Source organism: Hyperolius riggenbachi, chromosome 1, assembly GCF_040937935.1.
Source record: "Hyperolius riggenbachi isolate aHypRig1 chromosome 1, aHypRig1.pri, whole genome shotgun sequence".
In the NCBI taxonomy this organism is placed as follows: Eukaryota; Metazoa; Chordata; class Amphibia; order Anura; family Hyperoliidae; genus Hyperolius; species Hyperolius riggenbachi.
In genome coordinates, this window is record NC_090646.1 from 232061349 (window position 1) to 232080099 (window position 18751).

General features: G+C 44.6%; 1 long non-coding RNA gene across 4 annotated transcripts in view; it reads right to left on the reverse strand.

Annotated features, from left to right (window-relative positions):
• The window catches only part of LOC137547285 (uncharacterized), a 131797-nt gene that overhangs the window by 24461 nt on the left and 88585 nt on the right, over positions 1-18751 (reverse strand). For 2 of the 4 annotated variants that reach the window (XR_011026549.1, XR_011026550.1), the window contains exon 2: positions 18173-18229. The exons of the other annotated variants lie outside the window; for them this stretch is intronic. This is a non-coding gene — a long non-coding RNA (uncharacterized lncRNA). The remainder of the gene's footprint in view (positions 1-18172; positions 18230-18751) is intronic. 4 annotated transcript variants of the gene reach the window in all.

Sequence of the window (18751 nt, forward strand, 5' to 3'; positions counted from 1 at the left end):
TGCAGCCTAACTGCGCTAAGGGGCCAAAAGTCCAATGAGCATCTTTAGGCTTTACAGGGGTGCTTACAATTAGGCACCCCCCAAAATGCCAGGACAGTGAACACACCCCACAAATGACCCCATTTTGGAAAGTAGACACTTCAAGGTATTCAGAGAGGAGCATAGTGAGTCCTAGTGTTGGGCGAACATCTAGATGTTCGGGTTCGGGCCGAACAGGCCGAACATGGCCGCGATGTTCGGGTGTTCGACCCGAACTCCGAACATAATGGAAGTCAATGGGGACCCGAACTTTTGTGCTTTGTAAAGCCTCCTTACATGCTACATACCCCAAATTTACAGGGTAAATGCACCTTGGGAGTGGGTACAAGAGGAAAATTTTTTTTAGCAAAAAGAGGTTATAGTTTTTGAGAAAATCGATTTTAAAGTTTCAAAGGGAAAACTGTCTTTTAAATGCGGGAAATGTCTGTTTTCTTTGCACAGGTAACATGCTTTTTGTCGGCATGCAGTCATAAATGTAATACATATAAGAGGTTCCAGGAAAAAGGACCGGTAACGCTAACCCAGCAGCAGCACACGTGATGGAACAGGAGGAGGGTGACGCAGGAGGAGAAGGCCACGCTTTGTGAGACACAACAACCCAGGCCTTGCATGAGGACAAGAAGCGTGCGGATAGCATGCTTTGTACCGCCATGCAGTCATAAATGTAATAAAGATAAGTGGTTCAATAAACAGGGACCACGCGGCAACGCTAACCCAGCAGCAGCAGACGTGATGGAACAGGAGGAGGCGCAGGAGGAGAAGGCCACGCTTTGTGAGACACAACAACCCAGGCCTTGCATGAGGACAAGAAGCGTGCGGATAGCATGCTTTGTACCGCCATGCAGTCATAAATGTAATAAAGATAAGTGGTTCAATAAACAGGGACCACGCGGCAACGCTAACCCAGCAGCAGCAGACGTGATTGAACAGGAGGAGGCGCAGGAGGAGAAGGCCACGCTTTGTGAGACACAACAACCCAGGCCTTGCATGAGGTACCGCCATGCAGTCATAAATGTAATAAAGATAAGTGGTTCAATAAACAGGGACCACGCGGCAACGCCAACCCAGCAGCAGCAGACGTGATGGAACAGGAGGAGGCGCAGGAGGAGAAGGCCACGCTTTGTGAGACACAACAACCCAGGCCTTGCATGAGGACAAGAAGGGTGCGGATAGCATGCTTTGTACCGCCATGCAGTCATAAATGTAATAAAGATAAGTGGTTCAATAAACAGGGACCACGCGGCAACGCTAACCCAGCAGCAGCAGCAGCACACGTGATGGAACAGGAGCAGGCGCAGGAGGAGAAGGCCATGCTTTTTGAGACACAACAACCCAGGCCTTGCATGAGGACAAAAAGCGTGCGGATATAGCAGCAATGCTTTTTGCCGCCATGCAGTCATAAATGTAATACAGATGAGAGGTTCAATAAACAGGGACCGGTAACGCTACACCATCCCAGATGTTCATTGGTCATGTTACTTGGTTGGGGTCCTGGAGTGTTGCGTAGTCGTTTCCAATCCAGGATTGATTCATTTTAATTTGAGTCAGACGGTCTGCATTTTCTGTGGAGAGGCGGATACGCCGATCTGTGACGATGCCTCCGGCAGCACTGAAACAGCGTTCCGACATAACGCTGGCTGCCGGGCAAGCCAGCACCTCTATTGCGTACATTGCCAGTTCGTGCCAGGTGTCTAGCTTCGATACCCAATAGTTGAAGGGTGCAGATGGATTGTTCGACACAGCTACGTCATCTGACATGTAGTCCTTGACCATCTTCTCCAGGCGATCGGTGTTGGAGGTGGATCTGCACGCTTCCTGTTCAGTGGGCTGCTGCTGCATGGGTGTCAGAAAATTTTCCCACTCCAAGGACACTGCCGATACCGTTCCCTTTTGGGCACTAGCTGCGGCTTGCGTTGTTTGCTGCCCTCCTGGTCGTCCTGGGTTTGCGGAAGTCAGTCTGTCGGCGTACAACTGGCTAGAGGAGGGGAGGATGTCAATCTCCTCTCTAAAGTCTCCACAAGGGCCTGCTGGTATTCTTCCATTTTGACCTGTCTGACTCTTTCTTCAAGCAGTTTTGGAACATTGTGTTTGTACCGTGGATCCAGAAGGGTATAAACCCAGTAATTGGTGTTGTCCAGAATGCGCACAATGCGTGGGTCGCGTTCAATGCAGTCTAGCATGAATTGAGCCATGTGTGCAAGAGTCCTACCAGAATCCTCATCATCCTCTTGTGAGCGTTGTGATAGTTGTTGTGATGCATCATAGTCGTCACCTTCCTCCTGGTCTGCTTCTGCTGACCATTCGCGCTGAATTGTGGAAGTCTAACGTGCACCGCTCTGGCCCTCGTCAGTGGTGGCATGAAATTCCTGCTCCAACTCCAGCTGTTCCTCCTCCTCTTCTTCGTCATAGCTGCTGGGGCCAGCGTTCCCTGAGGCGGATGGCCTGATGTTGGTACCATCACGCTGATCGTTTTCTCCTTCAGATTGCCCCAGTTGCATCATGACAGCTGTTTCCTTGATTTTCAACATTGACCTCTTCAGTAAACACAGCAGTGGTATGGTAATGCTGACTGAAGAGTTGTCACTGCTCACAAGCAACGTGGATTGCTCAAAATTTTGAAGGACTTGGCAGAGGTCCAACATGTTGGCCCAATCGGATCCACAGAAGCTTGGCAGCTGTCCGGATGCGCCTCGGTACTGCGCCGTCATGTACTGGACCACTGCACTCTTCTGCTCACAAAAGCGTGCTAGCATGTGCAGCGTAGAATTCCAGCGAGTAGGGACATCACACAGCAAGCGATGGTGGGGGAGATTGAAGCGCTCCTGCATCTTGGCGAGTGCCCCCGAAGCAGTACTGGAATTTCTACAATGTTTGGCCACTCGACGCACCTTCAACAGAAGATCGGCCACGCCTGGGTATGTCCTCAGGAACCGCTGAACTACTAGGTTCATCACGTGCGCCAGGCAAGGGATGTGTGTCAGCTTAGCCAACCTTAAAGCGCGAATGAGATTGCTCCCATTATCACACACAACCATGCCCGGTTTCAAGTCCAGCGGTGCCAGCCACAAATCCGTCTGTTCCTTTATTCCCTTCCAAATTTCCTCCCCTGTGTGCTGCTTATCCCCAAGGCAGATCAGCTTCAGCAACGCTTGCTGACGCATGCCAACAGCTGTGCTGCACTGCTTCCACGATCCTACTGCTGCTGGGTTAGCGTTTCCGGATGAGGTACAGCTTTGAGATGCGTTGGAGGAGAAGGAGTCAGAGAGGTAGGTGCTGCTGTTGTTATCCAGTGGGAGGGACGGCGGTGCAGCTGTTTGCGGCGTGGGCAACACCCGCGCCGTAGCAGGTGAGGAATCGCTGCCAGGCTCCACAAGGTTCACCCAGTGCGCGGTAAGGGAGATGTATCGACCCTGGCCGAACGCACTCGTCCAAGTGTCAGTGGTGAGGTGAACCTTGCAGGCAACGGCATTCTTCAAGCTTCGGGTTATTTTGCTGACCACGTGCTCATGCAACTCAGGCACTGCAGAGCGCGCAAAGTGGTAGCGGCTGGGAACCACGTAACGTGGGATGGCCACTGACATCATGCCCTTGAAGCTGTTTGTCTCCACCACTCGATATGGCAGCATTTCGCAGGCCAGAAGCTTGGCTATGCTGGCTGTTACTGCCACGGCCCGGGGGTCATTTGCTGGCAATTTCCTCTTGCGCTCAAACATCTCCGACACAGACAACTGAACCGTAGCGCTGCACACGGAAGGGCTGTTGGTTGTTGTGTTTGATGAACACTGGGAGACCTCAAGAGCACTACTCCGGAAAGTGACAGTGTCAGCGTCGTCTGATGTTTGTGAATGTTGTGAACCACGCAATGGCTGGGCTACTGCTGCTGCTGAGGCGGGTCTGGTGGTGAGTCTGGTGAACCCAAGGGAGGCAGTGTTGCTGGTACCCTGTCCTGCCGCGTTTGCCCACAGAGTGGGATGTTTGGATAGCATGTGGCGGCTCATGCTGGTGGTGGAGAGGTTGTTAATACTTTTCCCCCTGCTCAGGCGAGTCTTGCACACCTTGCAAATCGCCATGGTAACATCCTCAGTGCAGTCTTCAAAGAAAGCCCAGACTTTGGAGCACCTGCCTCCTTGCTGGCGATTTCTGTTTCCTCCTCTTTTGCCTCTCACTCTAACTTCCACGCTTGTGGTGCCTGAAATTGCGCGCCGCCTACCTTGTGGCACAAGGCGAACTCGTGCAGCAGTGGGTTCTTCAACAGACTCATCTGTGCTGCTGCTACGACGGCGATGTTCTCGTTCACAAATAAAATCTGGGTCTCTGTCCACATTGTCCATACCCTCCTCTTCCATCTCCTCAAACTCGTCATATGTCATTGTGGGGGGCCGCCGCCGTGGAGTAGAGCTCCCCAGAACAACCTCTGCGCAGCTCACTCCAACGTCGTCTTCCAGATCTTGTCGGCCGACCTCCTGCAATTGCAACCCCTCCTGCCCAACTTGCTCTGGGATTTGGGTTTCCGAGTCCTCCTCGGACTCGCCTTGTATTTCAGTGCGCGGTGCATTTCCCACAGTTAATGGTTGTGAATCCGGGCACAACATTTCTGGCTGTTCCTCCATTGACCTTTCATAGGTGGAAGTTTGTTGGGCTGGGAATAGCTCCTGCGAATACCCCATTGTGTCCTGAGGTAATTCATAGGACTGGTTATCTGGCAGTTGTGTGCGTGGTGTCGCTGCCGGTTGTGTCAGCTTTGTGCCCACTGGCTCCTTGTAACTGGCTGAGGACTCGGACCTCGTGCGTGATGTGCTGGTGCTGCTTAACCCACTGCTGGACGCTTGAGAGGTCATCCAAGTAATTATCTGGTCCTGTTCTTTTGGATTTGTGAGGGTTGTTGTCCTGGACAACATGGGCGGTATTGAGTGGGTTTTCTTGGGTGCTCCCCTGTGGCCTGTACGTGAACCGTCAGGGGAAACACCTCTTCCCTTGCCCCTTCCTCTTTCACCGGATTTCTTCCTCATTTCACTTATCCTTACAGTACACGCTGACTGGCAGCAGTACAGTGGCAGTACAGAAATGCTATACAGTACCACTATTACCAGCAGCGACACAGAGCACAATGCTATACAGTGGCGGGTGAGCGGTGTACTACTGTTCCCAGGCCCAGCAGACACAGAGTGGAAGTAAACACAATGCTATATAGTCTGGCTGAGCGGTGTACACAGAGTGGCAGTACACACAATGCTATATAGTCTGGCTAAGCCGTGTACACAGAGTGTCAGAAAACACAATGCTATATATAGCGTGGCTGAGCGAGGTGCACAGTGGCAGTACACACAATGCTTTATAGTCAGGCTGAGCCGTGTACACAGAGTGTCAGTAAACAATGGTATATAGTCTGGCTGAGCGGTGTACACAGAGTGTCAGTAAACAACGGTATATAGTCTGGCTGAGCGGTGTACACAGAGTGGCAGTAAACACAATGCTATATATAGCGTGGCTGAGCGAGGTGCACAGTGGCAGTACACACAATGCTATATATAGCGTGGCTGAGCGAGGTGCACAGTGGCAGTACACACAATGCTATATATAGCGTGGCTGAGCGAGGTGCACAGTGGCAGTACACACAATGCTATATATAGCGTGGCTGAGCGAGGTGCACAGTGGCAGTACACACAATGCTATATTAGTCAGGCTAAGCCGTGTACACAGAGTGTCAGAAAACACAATGCTATATATATAGCGTGGCTGAGCGAGGTGCACAGTGGCAGTACACACAATGCTATATATAGCGTGGCTGAGCGAGGTGCACAGTGGCAGTACACACAATGCTATATATAGCGTGGCTGAGCGAGGTGCACAGTGGCAGTACACACAATGCTATATTAGTCAGGCTAAGCCGTGTACACAGAGTGTCAGAAAACACAATGCTATATATATAGCGTGGCTGAGCGAGGTGCACAGTGGCAGTACACACAATGCTATATATAGCGTGGCTGAGCGAGGTGCACAGTGGCAGTACACACAATGCTATATATAGCGTGGCTGAGCGAGGTGCACAGTGGCAGTACACACAATGCTATATATAGCGTGGCTGAGCGAGGTGCACAGTGGCAGTACACACAATGCTATATTAGTCAGGCTAAGCCGTGTACACAGAGTGTCAGAAAACACAATGCTATATATATAGCGTGGCTGAGCGAGGTGCACAGTGGCAGTACACACAATGCTATATATAGCGTGGCTGAGCGAGGTGCACAGTGGCAGTACACACAATGCTATATATAGCGTGGCTGAGCGAGGTGCACAGTGGCAGTACACACAATGCTATATTAGTCAGGCTAAGCCGTGTACACAGAGTGTCAGAAAACACAATGCTATATATATAGCGTGGCTGAGCGAGGTGCACAGTGGCAGTACACACAATGCTATATATAGCGTGGCTGAGCGAGGTGCACAGTGGCAGTACACACAATGCTATATATAGCGTGGCTGAGCGAGGTGCACAGTGGCAGTACACACAATGCTATATTAGTCAGGCTAAGCCGTGTACACAGAGTGTCAGAAAACACAATGCTATATATATAGCGTGGCTGAGCGAGGTGCACAGTGGCAGTACACACAATGCTATATATAGCGTGGCTGAGCGAGGTGCACAGTGGCAGTACACACAATGCTATATATAGCGTGGCTGAGCGAGGTGCACAGTGGCAGTACACACAATGCTATATTAGTCAGGCTAAGCCGTGTACACAGAGTGTCAGAAAACACAATGCTATATATATAGCGTGGCTGAGCGAGGTGCACAGTGGCAGTACACACAATGCTATATATAGCGTGGCTGAGCGAGGTGCACAGTGGCAGTACACACAATGCTATATATAGCGTGGCTGAGCGAGGTGCACAGTGGCAGTACACACAATGCTATATATAGCGTGGCTGAGCGAGGTGCACAGTGGCAGTACACACAATGCTATATTAGTCAGGCTAAGCCGTGTACACAGAGTGTCAGAAAACACAATGCTATATATATAGCGTGGCTGAGCGAGGTACACAGTGGCAGTAAACAATGCTATATATAGTGTGGCTGAGCGAGCGGTGTACTACTGTTCCCAGCAGCGACACACAATGACTGGGGGGGACCCTGGCTAGCGTGGCTGGAGAGCGAACTACCCTGCCTGCCTACCCAAAGCTAAACACACAGACAAATGGCGGAGATATGACGTGGTTCGGGTATTTATTTACCCGAACCACGTGACCGTTCGGCCAATCAGAGCGCGTTCGGGCCCGAACCACGTGACCCGTTCGGCCAATCACAGCGCTAGCCGAACGTTCGGGGAACGTTCGGCCATGCGCTCTTAGTTCGGCCATGTGGCCGAACGGTTTGGCCGAGCACCGTCAGGTGTTCGGCCGAACTCGAACATCACCCGAACAGGGTGATGTTCTGCAGAACCCGAACAGTGGCGAACACTGTTCGCCCAACACTAGTGAGTCCGTGGCAGATTTCATTTTTTTTTGTCGCAAGTTAGAAGAAATGGAATTTTTTTTTTTTCTTTCTTTTGTCAGAAAGTGTCATTTTCCGCTAACTTGTGACAAAAAATAAAATCTTCTATGAACTCACTATGCCTCTCACTGAATACTTTGGGATGTCTTCTTTCCAAAATGGGGTCATTTGGGGGGTATTTGTACTATCCTGGAATTTTAGCCCCTCATGAAACCTGACAGGTGCGCAGAAAAGTCAGAGATGCTTGAAAATGGGAAAATTCACTTTTGGCACCATAGTTTGTAAACGCTATAACTTTTACCCAATCCAATAAATATACACTGAATGTTTTTTTTTTTTAATCAAAGACATGTAGCAGAATAACTTTCGCGCTCAAATGTATAGGAAATTTTACTTTATTTGAAAAATGTCAGCACAGCAAGTTAAAAAAGTAATTTTTTTGCCAAAATTCATGTCTTTTTTGATGAATATAATAAAAACTAAAACTCGCAGCAGCAATCAAATAGCAGCAAAAGAAAGCTGTATTAGTGACAAGAAAAGGAGGTAAAATTCCTTTAGGTGGTAGGTTGTATGACCGAGCAATAAACCGTGAAAGCTGCAGTGGTCTGAATGGAGAAAAAGGCTCTGGTCCTTAAGGGGCGAAAAGACTGTGGTCCTCAAGTGGTTAAAAGGCATTTTATTTACAAGTTTAGAAATATCACCTAGGAGAAAAATCAGGAGAAAAAATGAATTGCATATGGGCCAGGGGGAGATCAAATTACAACTAGTGATTCGGCACAAAAGAGGGGGAATTACCCAGGCTAAACTCTCTAAATACATTCAGGGTGCATTTCTCTACATTTTCCTTCTGTCCTGTGCAAGAGTTCAGATCCACTTTAGGAAGGTAAAAAAAAATATCATACCGTAAGGAAAGGGGGGTTGTTTAATTAAGTAAGACACATATCTTGTGTAACATAACAATGGGAATAGATAATGGTGCACCATGCACCACTGCATCACACCTATTTTCCAGAAGCAGTGCAGAAGACCAAGGAGGACCTTGGTCTTCTAGCACATGTGGCCATTGGATCTTCATCACCAGTATTGAAGGTTTTAAGTTGAGGGGGCGCTTTAACGTGGCCATACACTGGTTGATTTGCCATCAGGTTCGACCAACAGATAGATCCCTCTCTGATCGAATCTGATCAGAGAGGGATCGTATGGCTGCCTTTACTGCAAACAGATTGTGAATCAATTTCAGCATGAAACTGATCACAATCTTTGATGGTGCTGCTGCTGCCTTCAAGCCCCCCCCCCCCCACCTCCGCAAATATATTACCTGCTCCGCCGGCGCGTGTCCCCGCTGTCATCTTCTCCGCTGAGTTCCGCGTTCCGGTCCGGCTGGCTTCACTTCTTTCTGTCCGGGGAAGTTTAAACAGTAGAGGGCGCTCTACTGTTTTAACTTCCTTCCGGGACAGGATGTGAAGCCAGCCGGACCGGAACGCGGAACCCAGCGGAGAAGAAGACTCGCGCCGGCCGGATCAGGGAATGTATTGCCGCTGTACTGCGTCGGTCGTCGGGCATTAGAACGCCGCTATCGACGGACTCCCGACCCGCCGGCGATCGAGAAAAATCTCTCGTATGGACGGCTCAATGGGGATCGACGGGAATGATTGATTTCGGACGGAATCAATTGTTAGCGTTTGCGTTTGCGCAACGATTTCATAGCAGATTCAATCACAGTGGTCGACTCTGCTGTATATCGGCAGGAAAATCGTTAGGTGTATGGGCCCCTTCATTTATACATAGCAGTTATGGCCATGACTAGGAGAACTCATGGAGAAGTGTGTGATCAGTTAAAGGGGAACTGAAGAGAGAGGTATATGGAGGCTGTCATGTTTATTTCCTTTTAGACAATACCAGTTGCCTGGCAGCCCTGCTGATCCTCTGCCTCTAATACTATTAGCAATAGCCCCTGAACAAGCATGCAGCAGATCAGGTGTTTCAGTGGTTCAGACTTATAAGTCTGATCTGACAAGACAAGCTGCATGCTTGTTTCTGGTTTTAATCAGATACTACTGCACAGAAATAGACCAGCAGGGCTGCCAGGCAACTGGTATTGATTAAAAGGAAATAAACATGACAGCCTCAATATACCTCTCTCTTCAGTTCCCCTTTAAGTCAGGTGATAGATCTGCAAGTCTCTGATTTGCTAATGATGATTGTGTGCTAAAGCAGGATGTGATCACAGCAAGTCAGAGCTAATCAGTTAATCAAACAAATCACATGCTTCTCTCTGAGTTCTCCTAGACAGGACCATTACTAATACCTAGCGAGAGGCAACCATGAAGTTTTAGCAAGCCAAAAAAAGTGCAAATATATAAACCTGCTCTGAAAATCAGAAACTATTCAGTTTGAAAAAAATATGCAGTAACAGGGAAAATGAGAAATAGGGTAAATCTTTTTTCTCTGTGCTCTACAGGTCTGTAATGGGGATATCAGTAAATGCCATGAAATATAAATCTACCCTCTCAAACATGTAACCAGACTATCAGAGCCAGTTTTGTTACCATCTTCCTCTATCAGCTTTATAAGCATAATTTGACATTCTGACATATTACATTGATTGAAACTCATTTGAATCAATCAGTTTAACAAATTTTCCGGCTCTGGATGTCTTGCTAAAGGATTGCAGTTTTTAAATAATGAAAGAAATAAAATATAATTGACATTGATATTTTACTGGAAAATGCGAGTACGTAGAGCTGTTAGGATGCCAGTTCTTCCCTTAGTTTTTTTGTTAAATCTATGTGCAGATATTAAATACAAAGTATCTTACTGACAGAACATATTGAAGCTGTTCAGGTGATATTAAAGAATATTTATTTCCAGCTGTTTTCACTGTCATGGCTGCCACTATTAACAGGTTCTGCCAGTGTTAAGCACGTTGCTAACCAGTCTCTCCTTTCATTATTCCATTCATCTGAACACCATGATTAACACTACTGATGAACAAACCACATGAGATTTATTGTAGTCAAATTACTCAAAAAATCTATTGCAATTTGTATTTCACAAAACATATTACAAAAATGGGTTATTAAATGGAACTTATTAAAACCCTTTTTGCATTCCACACACACCGTCTATCTATCTATCTATCTATCTATCTATCTATCTATCTATCTATCTATCTATCTATCTATCCAGGGTCAATTATGTGCCATTTGTAATCTACTTATTGCCCTCTATCCATTGCAGGGTATGGCATGCAGAGGAACAATATACTTATGATATAATGAATTGTATGTGTAGTACAGCTAAGAAATAGAACATAAGTAGCAAAGGAAAGTGTCTCATGTTGTTTCCAGTACAGGAAGAGTTAAAGAAAAACTTCAGTTGTTATCTATGCAAAAGAGCTTCTCTGAGCTCTGGGACCCAATGTGGGTCTGAGACAGTGCTATTTTCTGAAGGACTTTTACATCAAAGAAACAGTGAAAAACAGCTTCAGATAAGGTGTTACTGCAGGGGAGTTTAAAAGATCATTAGCTCTGCTTTGTTTCATAGTTTAAAATACAGAGTACTGTTTGTAATTGCAAATATTAGAGAATGATGCAATGTTATAAAGAAGCTATATGAAAAATAAAAAATATGAGACTCTTTTCTTTGTTACTAATGTTCTATTAATTATCTGTACTACATATACAATTCATTATATCATAAGGTTGTTGTTTTTTTAACTTCAGTGTCACTTTAAGTGCCCAGGTCTCCTCCATGTTCCCTCCAGCTATGTCTGTACCTGCCACATAAATGTATGGCATCACATGATCATGCTATTGGCAGCAGATGTTGCAGATCTTGGATGAACTCAAGAGAAGGCTTGGGCCCTTATTCAGGACAGGAGAGCTGCACCAGCATAGGACAGATGAGACACCTGTAACCTCTGAGTATGGTCTTCTAAATTAGGGGAGAGAGGCAGGATAGTTGGCTAGTGGATGTATTAAACTATAATTATTCATGAAATGTGTACTAGGGATGTGGCAAGGCCTTGCTGGAGGTGTGGCAGAGCATGTTTTTATGTAGTCCTGCTTTCTTGTCTCAAACAATTGGGAGATCTGCCTTCTGTAACACCTCAGTCAATATACATTGCACACTGTACACCACCTCTAATACCATCGACTCTCTATGGGCAGCGGTTTACCACAAATCTGTGATTTATCAATCAAGTGCAATTATTGCTTTCTGCTGTTTACCTTGTCCTCCTGCATGCTTTGTTTCTGTGCATTCCCATCTTGCATCCTAGGCACAGACCACTGTAAATTTGAATTTGGTACCAGTGGTTTTAACAGTGAGTTTTAGTTTGCAGTTTCACATCTGCTGTGCCATTTTTTTGTCAGCAGTTTCAGGGTTTTATCACCCAACCCAAACCTGCCCTTGTCAAAAACACCCTTTCTCCATGCCTATCTCTAACATAGTGCATAGTTAAGAAACGATGACCACAATTCACTAATATCATGCTGGTGATAATAAGGCAAGTGAAAACTTATCACCACATATTGATCAGTATTTTAAAGGAATACTATCGATTCACATATTTTTTTCAATTGACACAGGAATTGTTTGGGAAGTGCTGCTAAGTACTGGTGTATACATTTTAGTAGCAACCTCTTTGTTTACTGTTATCAAAATACTATTAAACTTTACTGACACCAAAACTGACAGCAGACTGAGCCATGAGGAGAGGGGAAATTCCCCTCACACTTGATCAGTTAACTATATGTGTAACTCTGTGTGTGAGAGAGAGAGAAAGCTTCTAACAGCTGCAGCTTCTGTGTCCTGTGTTTCTGACTGAAGTGTCTGAAGAGAGCAGAGGAAATGTAACTAATAGTCACAGCTTTTCATACTGTTTTTGCTTTCAGAGTTTGATATGTTTGATATTTGCTTTCTGTAGTCTGATATGCAACTCTGGCTGTGCATTGTAGCAGACACCCCTTCTGCAATTGATTTGTCCCAATATAGCTAAATCCTACCCTCAATAAATTACAGCTTTTGCCTCTGATATTTAACATGAAAAGAAGGAAAATGTTTACACAGCTACTTAGACATTATTTGTACATTGTCATTTTAGAACACTTGGGTATTGATAGCATTCCTTTAAGAATTAATTCACTAAAGAAGCTTGCCTTATTAATATGTAGTGATAAGTTTTTACAGTGAGTGTTATATTGTCATTCCAGTTCTTAAGTTATCACCTCTCTAGTTATTCTTACATGCAGTAGATAGAAGAATGAGTACACGCAGGCAGGATGTAGCTCCTCCCCTTCTGCGGCCTCCTCTGTCAGCATGATTACAACTAGCCTGCAGCTTGTCTATGGCAGCCAGGGAAGCAAAAAGAGCTAGAGAAAGATAGATGGAGAGAGAAAGAGGCTGTGTCTCTGTGTGGTTGTCTCTCTGTGGATATATTTGCAAAGTGGCTGTGTGTGTGTGTGTGTGTGTGTGTGTGTGTGTGTGTGTGTGTGTGTGTGTGTGTGTGTGTGTGTCTGTGTATACATACATGTCACTCTCTTCCTCTCTCTCTCCCTGTGCCTGCTGTGTGTTTCTTGCTATATAGAGTCCCTTTTTGTATGAAATATTACAAAATGAAGCAGGCAGCTCAGAATACTCTGTTTTTACATTGCAGTCAGTAGTAACACTCCACTTAACGACAGCTGAGGCCAGGTGATAATTCCTCACAGTTTACAGTTGTTATCACTTGTATTCCTCTCAGTGAATTAACATCCTGGCCTATATGCAATTCACTTTTCACCTTAGTTTTCTCCTAGGTGATATTTTCACAACTTGTAAATAAAATGCCTTTTACACCACCAACAAGCAAACAAATACTCAAAATCATTTTGACATTACTTTTTCACCTATACGCTAAAACATGCTACAACGTTAATTTAGATTGAATATTAAAAATCCTCTCCTAGGAGAAAACTCAGGAGAAAAAGCGAATTGCATATTGGCCCCTGTCTTTAAGTTTAGGATTCAGTTGTTAATTTAAAGATTCAATCATTAACTTTAGGAATTACTTCTTAACTTAAGGACAGAGTCCTTACTTTAAGGATTGCATGAGGCACATTGCTTAGTGAATAATAAATGACTTATCACCATGGTGACAACAGTAAAATAGCTCAGAATAATTATTATAGACAGGAGACATAGTGAATTGTGGCCTTTGTAGCTATGGGCCTCAGTGTGTGCTTTGCATCAGCCCCCCTCCAGCACTCTTTATACATAACAATTGCTATGGAACTAAATATCCCACCAAAGACAGCCATGGTGTCAGACAAGTTTAAATGTGCGTGTGTGTGTGTGTGTGTGTGTGTGGGGGGGGGGGGGCAGTTTGTTAAAGGGACTCCGAGCAGTGCAGAAACTATGGAAGGATGCATATCATTTTAAAGCTCTCTTTCTCCTCTTTCCAATGATATATAAACCGCCGCCCTATGCCTTTTAGTTTTCCTTATTTTCCCGATTGAAATTGCCTCGGCCGCGATTTCAATCGCAAAAATAGAGAAAACTAAAAGGTGTAGGGCGACAATTTAGGTGTCGCCAGAAAGAGGAGAAAGAGAGCTTTAAAATGATATCCATCTTTCCATAGTTACTTGTATTACACAGGACGACACTTTCCCCAGTGTCAGCAGCTCCATTCAGCAGAATGGAGCTGCTGACTTTAGGAAAAAGTCGCTGTGTAATACAATGTAACTATGGAAAGATGGATATCATTTTAAAGCTCTCTTTCTCCTCTTTCTGGCGACACCTAAATCGTCGCCCTACGCCTTTTAGTTTTCTCTATTTTCGCGATTGAAATCGCGGCCGCGACAATTTCAATCGCGAAAATAGCAAAAACTAAAAGGCGTAGGGTGGCGGTTTATATATCATTGGAAAGAGGAGAAAGAGAGCTTTAAAATGATATGCATCTTTCCATAGTTTCTGCACTGCTTGGAGTCCCTTTAATCATTATCACTATTCAAGATACATATAGAGTTGATAATTACCAGCATAGTATTAAAGAAGAGTTAATATAGCATTTAAATAAGAGCCCCTGGTGGTCACTAACTTTGTATCCCTTATTACCACTGTTCTAACCTTTACCTTTAACAACTAACTTTAGGACCACTATCACAAAGAACTGTAAAATTAAAAATGCATAAATATAAGATGTAGCAGAAAGAATGATGGTCAGCACTGTCCAATATATAATATGCTCATTTATTGGTTCATTTAATAATGAAACAAGAGTTATAGCAAACAGGATGTTTCGGAGTAGCCCTAGCTCTTTTTTCAAGATAACTCAAGTCTGAAGTATCAATATATACAGGCGCTCCTCACTAATGCTGCAAGAAGATACGACACAGGGGCCCATATGCAATTCACTTTTTTACCTGAGTTATCTCCTAGGTGATATATTCACAACTTGTCATAAAATGCCCTTTAAGCCACCAGCAAGCAAGAAAATACTCAAAATACATTTGATATCACATTTTCACAAACTTTTGGGTACTTTTTCAATTGTAAAATTCTGAAAATGTAGTTTAAAGAGAAGATTAAAATGATCTCGTAGGAGATAGTTTAGGTGAAAAAAAAATAATTGCATATGGGCCAGTGTTATGAACCTGAAGAAGCAAGTGAATCCCGAGAAACGCAACATTTGTATTGGTGTCCAATAAATTTAACCTCCACACTGACGTAAGATTGTTCATTACTAACACCAATATTGTCTTCTGTCACTTACATTATGGCTCCTCCTCCCACCCAGTATAGTCTAGCTACCTTCTTAGGGATCATCGCTGCAGCCAATAATCAGTGGTTCCAGTGGACATTTTTCAACTGGGAAGTGGCCCAAGCCCGGAAGAGGACTTTCCATCCCATTGGAGATGGATTTCTCCACATGCTCATAACAGTGGTTGCCTAGTAGCATCCCGTGTTTGTAAGTAGTATTTTTTGAGGAATAATTTCCCTTATTTGTGAAAATACTACACAATTGGCACTCCTTGTCTGTTGGCTCTGTCTTTTCTCTTTCCAACCACTGGAGTTACATCTTGGTCTAGTCAGATCAGACACCCCCATACTATGAATATATACAGTTCACACACACACACGCACAAACAAACACACACACACACACACACACACACACACACACACACACACACACACACACACACACACACACACACACACACATACACAGTTACAGACCAAAAGTTTGGACACACCTCATTCAAAGAGTTTACTTTATTTTCATGACTATGAACATTGTAGATTTCCACTGAAGGCATCCAAACTATGAATTAACACATGTGGAAGTATAGTACATAACCAAAAAGTGTGAAACAAATGAAAATATGTCATATTCTAGGTTCTTCAAAGCAGTGCTTTGCTAGTGACACTGTTGGGGATTTATTCAAAATTGAAGGCATACTAAACCAGCATGGCTACCACAGCATCTTGCAGCGGCATGCTATTCCATCCGGTTTGCGTTTAGTTGGACCATCACTTATTTTTCAACAGGACAATGACCCCAAACACACCTCCAGGCTGTGTAAGGGCTATTTGACCAGGAAGGAGAGTGATGGGGTGCTGCGCCAGATGACCTGGCCTCCACAGTCACCAGACTTGAACCCAATCCAGATGGTTTGGGGTGAGCTGGACCGCAGAGTAAAGGCAAAAGGGCCAACAAGTGCTAAGAATCTCTGGGAACTCCTTCAAGACTGTTGGAAGACCATTTCAGGTGACTAGCTCTTGAAGCTCATCAAGAGAATGCCAAGAGTGTGCAAAGCAGTAATCAAAGCAAAAGGTGGCTACTTTGAAGAACCTAGAATATGACATATTTTCAGTTGTTTCACACTTTTTGGTCATGTACTATACTTCCACATGTGTTAATTTATAGTTTGGATGCCTTCAGTGTGAATCTACAATGTTCGTAATCATGAAAATAAAGAAAACTCTTTGAATGATAAGGCGTGTCCAAACTTTTGGTCTGTACTACTGTATATATATATATATATATATATATATATATATATATATATCAGAGGACGTGGTAAATTGTCCAATTACATCAGGCTCCCCATTGGTCTCTACAATCACTGACTTGGTGGGGAACTATGTTGTGGACTAGTCCGTAGTGTTAAAGAGAACCCGAGGTGGCTTCCTAAGAATGAAATCCGCACACCGAGGCTGGGTCTGCCTATACTACCCAGCCTCTGTTGCTATCTCAATCCCCCCTAAACTCCCCCTGCGCTCTGCTATCCCCCATAAATCAAAGCCGCGCTGTCGACAGGCAGCGTGTTGCAGCGGGCTGTGTTTACCTATGTAGTGTCACTTTCACCGTTCCCCCAGCCTCCTGCATTGCTCCGGTCCCCGCCCACGTCCCTTCCCTCCCCGCTGATTAGAGGGAAGGGACTCGGGTGGGGACCGGAGCTATGCAGGAGGCGGGGGGAGCGGCGAGAGTGATACTACAGGGGTAAACACAGCCCATTGCATGTCGACAGCGCGGCTGTGATTTATGGGGCATAGCAGAGCGCAGGGGGAACTTAGGGGGGATTGAGATAGCAACAGAGGCTGGTATAGGCAGACCCAGTCTCTGTGTGCGGATTTAATTCTTAGGAAGCCACCTCGGGTTCTCTTTAAATGAGTAGGGAGGCTGGCTGACAGCTTTTTATCAATCCTTTCTAGGCAGTGCTTTTCTAAGGAATAAATGAAATACTGAGAAACTCCAATAAGTAGTCCAAGACCTACTTTCTCTACCAGTGACAGTGATAAAGGGAAAAAAGTAATTTATACTGTATTTTACTTAGGAAGAAATGTATTTTAAATTTCACAAAGTTTTTCATGATAGTTGTTCTCTAACTTGTTAACCCTAACTAATGAAGCTAACCTCTTCCTACCTTTTTGCCTAATGCTAACTCTACTAAAATATTCCTAACCTTAATCTGCATACAATAATGCTAATCAATATCTTTCATCATCTTTATCTTTATCAGCTTTAGCTCTGATACTTCATCCTTTTCTGCTTCACCAAAGTCTCCTCAGACATCTGACTATATTAAGTGGTTTTGGCATAATGCATGAAGAGAGCAGTGATCAGATCTGCCTTGAAATCACATTCTTGCGAGTAAAGAGTTGAAATGGCAACAGTGAGGTGTTTGCAGGGAGCTGAAAGAGGCATGGGAAGCTGGCCCAGCAGCACAGTGCAAATACTGTAGAGCTGGTGTACTGTTGGCACAAATGCCGGTACTTGCTGCTGTGATGGGAAAGTGTTTGTAATCAATACGCAGCCAGTAGGTTGTTATATCCCCAGAGGGAGCAAAATCACTTACACGTTAAATTAAATAAAGTTTTTAAAGTGAAATTCCATGTTAAAAAAATCCTGTGCTGTATTGCTGCTATGCAGTAATTTCATAATATACTACTATCAAAAATGATCTTTACATTCCAGTTTGTAGGCAGCTAGGAATGTCTGAACACTCAACATTTATGTGCAAGCTCTTAAATAAGCCTTACTGAGTATCACCCTGGAAACTTCTATATTCCTACATGATGGATTAGCTGCACAAAGCAGGACACATTGTAACTCTGAAATAATCACCTGCAGTAATCAGCAAATTAACATACCTTGTAAAGATGATAATGTTACTAATGCTGTGACAAATGATGATGCTGTTTCTGCAGCTAGATCAAAGAAAAAAATGTCTGAAATATTGCTTGCAAAATTTGTCGTACTGTATACATCTGAACTATCTGTTTTATCAACAAATGTGAAATATCACTTTAACTTTAAGCTTGTTATCCCACTTTGCCACTTTTAAGAGCTGCAGTAATCCATACCCTTGCTGTGTGTAATGTGATCTAATTGTTCCATAGCGCTTTGGCACTTTTATCCACTTTTATAGCCATGGAAGACCATATTTTTTCTGGCCTAGATGGTAGACACACAGTACAGGTGCAATTAAGTGTGGACTTATGACAGGAGAAATGGGTTTCATTGGCAAAAGGAAAGCTTGATGAAGCAAATCATTTTCAGTCCATCACTCTACAATGTTCTAATGTTTGCATGTCATCCTTACCTTGGAATGCTAGGACAATTAGAGATTGTTCATGCAAGAGGAATGCAATTGCTGTCAATTATGTGACCCCTCTTCTATAAGAGTGAATAGGGCAGCACTGTGTAGGCCACCAAAATGCATACTGCCA